Source organism: Salvelinus alpinus, chromosome 2 (assembly GCF_045679555.1).
Source record: "Salvelinus alpinus chromosome 2, SLU_Salpinus.1, whole genome shotgun sequence".
Taxonomy (NCBI): Eukaryota; Metazoa; Chordata; class Actinopteri; order Salmoniformes; family Salmonidae; genus Salvelinus; species Salvelinus alpinus.
In genome coordinates, this window is record NC_092087.1 from 114,583,472 (window position 1) to 114,594,408 (window position 10,937).

The 10,937-nt window shown below is 40.6% G+C and overlaps 1 protein-coding gene across 2 annotated transcripts in view; it reads left to right on the top strand.

The window, feature by feature from the left end:
- Nucleotides 1–10,937, top strand: part of LOC139548169 (zinc finger protein 135-like) — a 263,034-nt gene that overhangs the window by 83,812 nt on the left and 168,285 nt on the right. The window lies entirely within an intron of this gene.

Sequence of the window (10,937 nt, forward strand, 5' to 3'; positions counted from 1 at the left end):
AAATATATATGTTAAGTCACTTTTTGGAAACGGAACTGAGAAAACAAGGGGTAGCTTGTTCTCTACGTCGTCTGATTCTAGACATATCAGTCATCATCCTGGGCCCTCCGTTGAAGAGGTATTGACGAGCCAACTCTGAATACCCAAAGTTAAAAACAAATTTAAGGCGGTACTTACTGGTGTTACTCAGATCTCCTATCTCCCCCTCTTCATCTATCAGTGTGAGCTCCACCCTCCCCTTCCTTCTTCACTCCAAAAACGGCATCCTCCTCTTTTTCTTCCTCCTCTTCTTTCACAGTAACATCTTCCACCTCTTTCACTCTGAACTCGTCTTCCTCTTCTTTCACTGAAACGTCTTTCTCTTCTTCTTTCAATGTAACAGCCTCACCCTCTACCTCTTGTTTTACTGTGACAACCTCTTCTTCCTCCTCCTCTTTCACGACAATGTTCAGCCCCAGAGCTTCTTTCTCCGTCCAGCAGACCACCTCTTCTTTAACAAGAGGGGAGAAGTTTAGGGAGCTCATGGTCGGGGATGTTAGCTAGCTAGCTATCATTAGCGACTAGCCTAGTGCTAATTTAACCAGCCAGCTACTATAGCTGACTAATACAAAATAACGTAATATTAAATAGGTTAACAAGTAGATACGACCGAAGTGTGTCGAAAACACAGCAGCTAATATACACCGAAAGCGTATAAATAACTTGAATCTTTCGGCTATGTTGGCTAGCAAGCTACCGAGGTGGGTGACGAGCTGTTTCTGAAGAACCGTCCACTAGATTATACGTCACGCTGGCAGCGTCGCCTGAAAGACGCACATCGCCGTCTGCTGACTGGAGGGGAAACGCAGTTGAGGATCATATTTTATTTTCAGACAAAGATTATTTGAAACGGATTTAATTCAATAATACTATTATATTGAGACATACAAAGGCCGGAATGTGTTGATTGATTAGTGCGAATAAAAAAACGTTTACTACTGCACATTTAAGGCAGTTTCATTAACTCAAACTAAATCTAAATAATTAGCAAGCTACTGTAGGTCCATACTGCTCCTACGTGGTGTAACAATACATCATGTAGATGTATATATTGAACAGACTAGGTCCATACTGCTCCTACATGGTGTAAAAATACATCATGTAGATGTACACTACCATTCAAAGGTTTGGGGTCCCTTAGAAATGTCCTTGTTTTATAAAGAAAATCAATTTTTTTCATTTATTTACCTGTTTTTGCTTTGTCATTATGGGGTATTGTGATGTCATTATGGGGTATTGTGTAGATTGATGAGGGAAAAAAATGATTGAATCAATTTTAGAATAAGGCTGTAACGTAACAAAATGTGGAAAAAGTGAAGGGGTCTGAATTCTTTCTGAATGCATTGTATATATAGGGGCAGTACTTAGTGACATCACTTCATGAAACAGGAGGAACAAATATATAACATAGTTTCACAGTATCAACATTCAATGTATCAAAATATATGACCAAGCTGGAAGTGGAAACGCCAGCCCAGCCACAATCCTTGAGGTTCACTGATGATCAACCTCCTCCTTCACATCTGACTCCTGATGATCAACCTCCTCCTTCACATCTGACTCCTGATGGTCAACCTCCTCCTTCACATCTGACTCCAGTGATCAATCCAGAGCGTCTTCTTTTTTGGGGAATCCCGATGGACGACGTCATCGAATAGGACGTCATCCCCACAACCGCCCACAAGTTAATTGTCATTCAGGTTATCAATGGGAAGAACATTAGCAATATGTCCTGTCTGGTAACTTGTCTCGTTCAATGGATTTACATTGGCAGGTGCACAGGGAGAAACCCCATTTTAAAAAACTCAGTTGATCTTAAACTGCGGAAACACTTTTGGAAGTCTTTAACTGCATCAAAGTCTGTGGCCTGTGATGTTGGGACAAATGATAGTCCCTTATTATACAAGAGACAAAATTCACAAATTCTACAGCACAACGGCAGAGTCATGTCTTCAGTGTAAAACTAACAATGACTCAATAATCCTTCTGGGAATGTTTTAATGTCATAAAGTTATGGGCGGACTTAGAAAGTTGGCTGTCAGAAGTACAGTTATACAATGTAAAATTACTTTTAATCTGTCTGTCTGTATATTTCAAAACATGGCATTTGAGGGTGCAGTGAGATACCCCAGAGTTGGACGATACTTTTCTCATAAATCATCAAGAGAATACACACAGGAGAGAAACCTTTTAGCTGTTCTCAATGTGGGAAGAGTTTTGTTACATCTGGGGAACTGACTGTACACCAGAGAACACACACAGGAGAGAAACCGCATAGCTGTAATCAATGTGGGAAGAGGTACTCTGATAAAAGATCTCTGATCAAACATCATAAAATACATGGGGTTGTTTCATGATATCAATGAAATGATGTCACAATGTAGAATATTTTTACCAATGTAGAAGGAGTATTTTAATGATGTCACAATGTAGAAGCCTAAACGTTTTTCCCCTGTTCTATTGATTTCAACATGATATGGATATTAGCCTCAGGGGGAAAATCCAGGCTCTGAATTGGAAGAGTACTATTTATGTGATTTAACAAAGTCAGTAACAAAAAGAGTTGTTAAACTTACCACGTTGGTGACCCACTTGAATAAAAATGCAACACTTCAAATTGTAGCAAGCTGTTTTCTACAAATTGTCCTCTAACCAGGGATGTACACATTATTCCCAGATTCGGGTGGTTTTTGAGCTGTTAGTTTTAACAGGACGTGCAACCTCATCTCCCTCCTCTCGCACAAATGATTTTAGCATTATATCGATGAGTGATGACAAATAAGTGTTGCGTTCCTTTGTTTAGCGACCCCTAAATTTAAATGCGTCACTCCAGAATGTAGCTGACTGTCTTCTGCATGTTGTCCTCTAATCAGTGAGATAAAAGATATCTCCCATTTCCATGTGTTTTTTTAGTTGACAGTTTCAACAGCACGAACAACCTGATTTCCCCCTAATCGATATCAGTGATCAGTGATTACTTGTCAAAACAGCAGCATTTTTGGTGCTTGTGCAATTTATAAGGTGCTTTTTTTTAAACGATTATTGTGGCAGATGTTTGTGTAAATAGCACATGTTATGTTTAGGTTTTCAATTTATCCCAAACTGTTTCTGCAAATTGGTTATTGATTTTGACACTTTAAAACTGTGTTTTGACATTGGGCTATCCCACCTAGCAAAATGTAATTGAAAAGACGTTGAAAATATGACTATGCAATCAAATATTTCATATTTACATTTCATGTAGCATTTAGTAATGATATTTATTCATGCAACCAACTGACAATTGTTTGGTACAATTATATTGACAATGTTGCCCTGCTTTTAGAATATCAGGATTCATTCTCAGATGTGCTAACCCAAATGTACTAGAGCATGACATTGGGGACTGGGCCCCGATCCAACAACATGCCTATCGAGTGAACTCTGAAAAGAGAGAGAAGCTCCGCAGTGATTTGGAAAGTTACTATGGTTATTGCAGGAGTTTCCTCTTGAAATCAGACATGTCCTGTGGTAAGGACAACTTGGTTGCTGATTATCTCAAGGGTGGGCAGTCAAAAAGATTTGTGTTTTGCGTTTAGCCAGTGAGTTACCATGATCACAATTTATTTTGACTGCACGGAGATGACTGCACGGAGTATTGGAGATGAGTTTTGCTTGGGCTCGTTCCAAGTGGACGAGAGTTCTAGAAGCTTGTGGGAAAAAATTATATATTTTTTCTTGTTTTTAATTGTTGACAGCCAGTAGACACCATGTTTATATTGTATTGGTGAAGCATTGTAGTTGATAATGTGAAATGGAAATTGTTTTCTGTTGTCCAACAAAAATATAGGATATATTTGTTGTCTTAAGGGGGAAGGTGTTACAGTCTTTGGTTTTTCCATTTATGTTTTGAGGTTGGATTTCAGCACGTATAGCTCGTTAGCATGTAGGGTGCACTGATTGGTGTCACCTCGTTAGTCTGTATGTGTTACACCTGTGCTGGCTTGTCCATCTCGTTAGTGGGAAGGTGTTTCACCTGTGCTGGTCCAGGTTCTATTTAAGAGTGTCTGGCCCAGTGCTCCAGTTGTCTTGATAGATGTGGAGAGTCAACACCTTTAGTTGTTCCACTTTCTGTCTAAGTTTGTTGTGGGTTTTTCTTTTGTTTGCCTCTTCTTGGGCAAATTCAGTGGGTCTCATGGTGGGTGTATTTTATGTCCCAGTTCTTGTTACTAGTTGTTGTTTGTAAGATACTTATTAACATAAATTAGACAGGATACAGTCTTATTAAAATGAGATAATAGTGTTTACTCTCGGAGCACGCTACCATTTGATCATAAACAACAGGTTTATATACAATATATGACGTCATAGGTTACAGAATAAGTCTCCTTGTCCTGACTAATAGAAAACAGGTTCAAAAGTTCGTTACAACTTCCCAGCGCACACACATGACACACAATATAATATATTCTCCTGAAGGCTCACTATAATTTATTACCACTTTAGCAGACAACTCAAGATAATGGAAGACCTAAAAAGTTACCCACAGCCTTATCTAAACACCTCAGGGCCAGTTGGGTCAGTTCAACCATAGTTTAACGACCCTTTCTGCTTATTTTATGACCCACAACACAAATCTCTTTTCAACAGGCGTGCAGAGTTCAATTAGTTATAGTTTTATCTAAAGCTAGAAATTGTTTTAATTATTTATTAACAAAATTCCTAACACTAGTCAACTTTCATTGGTCACCCCATAGTGACTTTCAGAGCCCATCTTAAAAAACAAGCTTATATTTTTGGATTGGATATTTTTATATTTTAATCAATGGCATTTCCTTAGGATGCTCATTAGTCTTTAAGTTGGTATTATTGTTTTTTATCCTCTTATGTTTGTGTACTAAATATTCCTGTTTATTTTCATTGTTTTTTCCTGAGAAGCCATTGTGTTGCATCCATGTCTGAAATGTGCTGTATAAATAAAGCTTGATTTGATTTCAACAAATGAATCCAATGACTGACCAATCAACAGACTCTTGGTCCATCTTAGTATGAAAAACAGTATCACTTTTCCTGCCTGCTGAAGGTGTGGTGGAGTGGTAAACACCACCCCCGGCTCTACCAGGGGCTTGAGGTGGTCTCCCACAGCTCTGCTTATTATGTCATGTTCTGTGGCCTTGCTGTTCCATTTCATGACTGCCCCTGCAACACAGAAAGAAACACATTTAGTTATATTATATAAAACACTTCTGTCATCCGATCACTCCAAGCTGCATTAGGTTCAGATCTACCAGGATGGGCCTTTGACGCAGTCAGGCCACCGAATATGCATAAGCAATATAAAGAGATGTGGGGAAAAGTACATTTTACACACATTACCTTCATAAATCAAATGTTATAGGTCACAGTCAGTTGTTATTGTAGTGAAATGCGAGACAAGACAAGTAGGCACGCAATGGATTATGGTCATTGTAGTTAATTACGTTTTATGAGCTAAACTATGTAGAATATTGGCCTGTTGGAAACTACATCTCCCTACTACATCACACAGTTCAGTCTGGGTCTGATTTATCTCTAGAGAAACTACAACTCCCTACTACATCACACAGTTCAGTCTGGGTCTGATTGATCTCTAGAGAAACTACAACTCCCTACTACATCACACAGTTCAGTCTGGATCTGATTTATCTCTAGAGAAACTACAACTCCCTACAACATCACACAGTTCAGGCTGGATCTGATTTATCTCTAGACTAGTTCTAGACACACCCTCTGGGCAGACAGGCCAAAGGCGCTTGCTTGCCAAAATTCAGGGAATCGTTGATCTACTTCAGAGGAACTGTGTCTAGAGTGATTTCCTGTTGTTTTGACACCTCACTGGAAAACTAGAATAACTATCTGTTGCTACAGAACGAGACGACCAATTCCCAGTTAGTCTGTGTCTCGTTCTACACACATGTACACATACCAAGATCACGTGTTTTCTATATGCACAAGATAGTTTGACTATATAAGGCTTCTGAACTCCTTGTGTCATCGAGCTCTCGGCCTTCCACCTCAGAGTGTAGGGCTGACCAGCTACATTATTGCAATTCTTATCAAATAAAGGTTGATTGTTTGAAGAAATGATAAAGTCTTTCCTGATTGGTTAGAATTTCCACCACAATGTGCAGTAACAATGTTAGACCAGACTCATAGTACAGAATGAATGACTGACTGCCCAGTTCAACGTCAGTTCACCGTCTCACCTCATACTTTATTGGAGCAGCAGCAGCTGACTGCCCGGTTCAACGTCAGTTCACCTCATACTGTATTGGAGCAGCAGCAGCTGACTGCCCGGTTCAACATCAGTTCACCGTCTCACCTCATACTGTGTTGGAGCAGCTGACTGCCCGGTTCAACGTCAGTTCACCTCATACTGTATTGGAGCAGCAGCAGCTGACTGCCCAGTTCAACATCAGTTCACCGTCTCACCTCATACTGTATTGGAGCAGCAGCAGCTGACTGCCCGGTTCAACGTCAGTTCACCATCTCACCTCATACTGTATTGGAGCAGCCTGACTGCCCGGTTCAACGTCAGTTCACCTCATACTGTATTGGAGCAGCAGCAGCTGACTGCCCAGTTCAACATCAGTTCACCGTCTCACCTCATACTGTATTGGAGCAGCAGCAGCTGACTGCCCGGTTCAACGTCAGTTCACCGTCTCACCTCATACTGTATTGGAGCAGCAGCAGCTGACTGCCCTGTTCAACGTCAGTTCACCGTCTCACCTCATACTGTATTGGAGCAGCAGCAGCTGACTGCCCGGTTCAACGTCAGTTCATCGTCTCACCTCATACTGTATTGGAGCAGCAGCAGCTGACTGCCCGGTTCAACGTCAGTTCACCGTCTCACCTAATAATGTATTGGAGCAGCAGCATCTGACTGCCCGGTTCAACATCAGTTCACCGTCTCACCTCATACTGTATTGGAGCAGCTGACTGCCCGGTTCAACGTCAGTTCACCTCATACTGTATTGGAGCAGCAGCAGCTGACTGCCCAGTTCAACATCAGTTCACCGTCTCACCTCATACTGTATTGGAGCAGCAGCAGCTGACTGCCCGGTTCAACGTCAGTTCACCGTCTCACCTCATACTGTATTGGAGCAGCAGCAGCTGACTGCCCGGTTCAACGTCAGTTCACCGTCTCACCTCATACTGTATTGGAGCAGCAGCAGCTAACTGCCCGGTTCAACGTCAGTTCACCATCTCACCTCATACTGTATTGGAGCAGCAGCAGCTGACTGCCCGGTTCAACGTCAGTTCACCGTCTCACCTCATACTGTATTGGAGCAGCAGCAGCTGACTGCCCGGTTCAACGTCAGTTCACCGTCTCACCTCATACTGTATTGGAGCAGCTGACTGCCCGGTTCAACGTCAGTTCACCTCATACTGTATTGGAGCAGCAGCAGCTGACTGCCTAGTTCAAACATCAGTTCACCGTCTCACCTCATACTGTATTGGAGCAGCAGCAGCTGACTGCCCGGTTCAACGTCAGTTCATCGTCTCACCTTATACTGTATTGGAGCAGCAGCAGCTGACTGCCTGGTTCAACGTCAGTTCATTGTCTCACCTCATACTGTATTGGAGCAGCAGCAGCTGACTGCCCGGTTCAACGTCAGTTCATCGTCTCACCTCATACTGTATTGGAGCAGCAGCAGCTGACTGCCCGGTTCAACGTCAGTTCACCATCTCACCTCATACTGTATTGGAGCAGCTGACTGCCCGGTTCAACGTCAGTTCACCTCATACTGTATTGGAGCAGCAGCAGCTGACTGCCCAGTTCAACATCAGTTCACCGTCTCACCTCATACTGTATTGGAGCAGCAGCAGCTGACTGCCCAGTTCAACATCAGTTCACCGTCTCACCTCATACTGTATTGGAGCAGCAGCAGCTGACTGCCCGGTTCAACGTCAGTTCACCGTCTCACCTCATACTGTATTGGAGCAGCAGCAGCTGACTGCCCGGTTCAACATCAGTTCACCGCCTCACCTCATACTGTATTGGAGCAGCAGCAGCTGACTGCCCGGTTCAACATCAGTTCACCGTCTCACCTCATACTGTATTGGAGCAGCAGCAGCTGACTGCCCGGTTCAACGTCAGTTCACCGTCTCACCTCATACTGTATTGGAGCAGCAGCAGCTGACTTGATCGTTGATGCTAATCATCATGTTTTGAATCTGAGAGTAAATAGAGCCGACTACACCTCTAAAAATGAAGGGTTCAACTGGAGTTGTTCTCAGATCCCCTAAGAACCGTAGGGTTCTTGGTCAATGAAAAACAGCCCCAAAAGGTTCTTCAAAGAACTTGTTAGAAGGTGGGTTCATCGAGGAACCTCCGTTGTTGCTGGACTTCTTCCGGGAACTTCGCAATTACAACTGAAAACGATGGTGACAAGTTTGGATGCGACAACAAGTTAAAAAGGTTAAGTTGGGTTGATGTTTGCCTCTGAATATGTCTCGAAATAATTTATATAATAGTATAACATACTAATAATGAATAACAAAGACAATTATGGTTTTCTGTGAACATCTTCCATAACGTTACTATAGTTAATTACCGTAAATATTAGAAAGCCGGGTTTGACCGTCGGCGTTGTATGAGCTACAGTACAGTACCGTTATCTAGCTAGCTAACGTTATGTCCTAACTAGGCACAACTAGGTTTGGATTATTTCCCTCAACTATATTCTTTCCCATATATTGTATATCGTTTCCATAAAGCCAACATGGCTTTACACTCATTAACGTAAGTTTCCAATCTAGAGCAGTTCTCACTTTTGTGATAATGAACTAGCTAACGTTAACTAACTAACTAAGGACGGTGACCTGTCCAGACGAGATGTTACAACGAACTGAATCGTCAATGGAGGTCTTCCTCTTTATATAGCCTGCTACAGCATGCAATACTATTAACTCACAAGAGGCCATAACGTTACATGTACAATACTATCCCATTTTGGAAACGTTACATGTACAATACTATCCCATTTAGGAAACGTTACATGTACAATACTATCCCATTTTGGAAACGTTACATGTACAATACTATCCCATTTTGGAAACGTTACATGGACAATACTATCCCATTTTGGAAACGTTACATGGACAATACTATCCCATTTTGGAAACGTTACATGGACAATACTATCCCATTTTGGAAACGTTACATGTACAATACTATCCCATTTTGGAAACGTTACATGTACAATACTATCCCATTTTGGAAACGTTACATGGACAATACTATCCCATTTTGGAAACGTTACATGGACAATACTATCCCATTTTGGAAACGTTACATGGACAATACTATCCCATTTTGGAAACGTTACATGTACAATACTATCCCATTTTGGAAACGTTACATGGACAATACTATCCCATTTTGGAAACGTTACATGTCCGCCCCCTTGTGGAGGGAAATTAATATCTTAGATGGTAGCTGTAGATGGATTCAAATGCATAATGGTATTAATACAGTGTCTAGACTACCTCTTTTGTATAAATGCCCTTTAAAATCCAAACACAGTATTGCCACGCAGCAAAATGTTGTGTGTAATCTTTCGAGTCAGCTTGATAAAATATTGAACAATTTGTGTACAAAGATATCTTGAAATGTGATATTAGGCCTGTATGGCAGTCCTGTTACTGTATGGCAGTACTGTATTGGCTAGTGCTTTCTCCAATATTTTCTTCTATTTTGCATTCAATTGTATGTTGATGCCATTTATCTTTCAATATGTATTTAATATATATATATATAGATTAATGCTTGTAAGACATTTACATTTACATTTACATGTAAATGTAAATGTAAGACTATAGTAAGACTATTCTCTGACACATTTTCTCCTCCTTTGAAATCCTTATAGGACAGAACATGGACACAATGCAATTGGGATCAAGAAGAAGGTACAGATCTGTTGTAGGACAGCTGCATTTGAAGTGTACATTTAACCTACATAGCAGTCAATACAAACTGACATCTATTAGCATACAAATGTGTGCAAATGATCTTTTCAGATCTTCTCAGAAATGAATCAAGTCCATGGAATGGATATAGACAAAAAGACCATCAGCGGAAATCCATTTCACCATGAGAGTGAAATCCTGCTGGCCTTTGATGGGGAGAACATCCACGTCCTCGAGGACGTCCCCATGGGTCTTGAGGCTCTGCTAGGGCTGTATTTTCTATTTTCCCTTAAATTTCCCCAAAAAATGTCAGAAAAACTTACTTTTAAGATACTGTGTTCTGGGGATAAGATAAGTTGGGGTGAAGTTACCAGGGCCGGTCATAAAGATGGCAAACTTCCTAACATTACTAAGTGGATATGATATACACACTAAAGCGGAAAAATCTGTATTTAGCATCAAGTCTACAATATTGTTAGTTTACCTATGATTCATTTTTAATGTACGTTGTTTTTATTGTACATCATTATTTTATATATTTTAAATGTCATGAAAAGCGCTATACAAAGTAAATATATTATTTATTATGGTCTGACTTGTCTGCAGAAAAGTTTATTTATCTAAGTTTTGTTTGGTAAATTGTTTGTTAAATATTAATTCACATTTGTGGTGCCACTAAATAAACAATTAATTATTTAAGTCAATATTGTTATTATTAAAATATGTTTTTATAATGGAGTGGTGGACAGGGAGTTAAAAAAAAGGAACCCCAAAAGGTTCTTTGAGGAACCATGATAAGGGGTTCTTCAAAGAACTTATAGGGGTTCCCACAAAAGGTTCTTCAAGTAACTTTTAGGGGTTCCCCCCCAGTTTCAATTTGAAGAACCCCTTTAGAATACTCCAAGAACCTTTACTTTTTAGAGTGTATATTGATGAAAGTCACCTTGTCCAAGAGACATTTACATAGT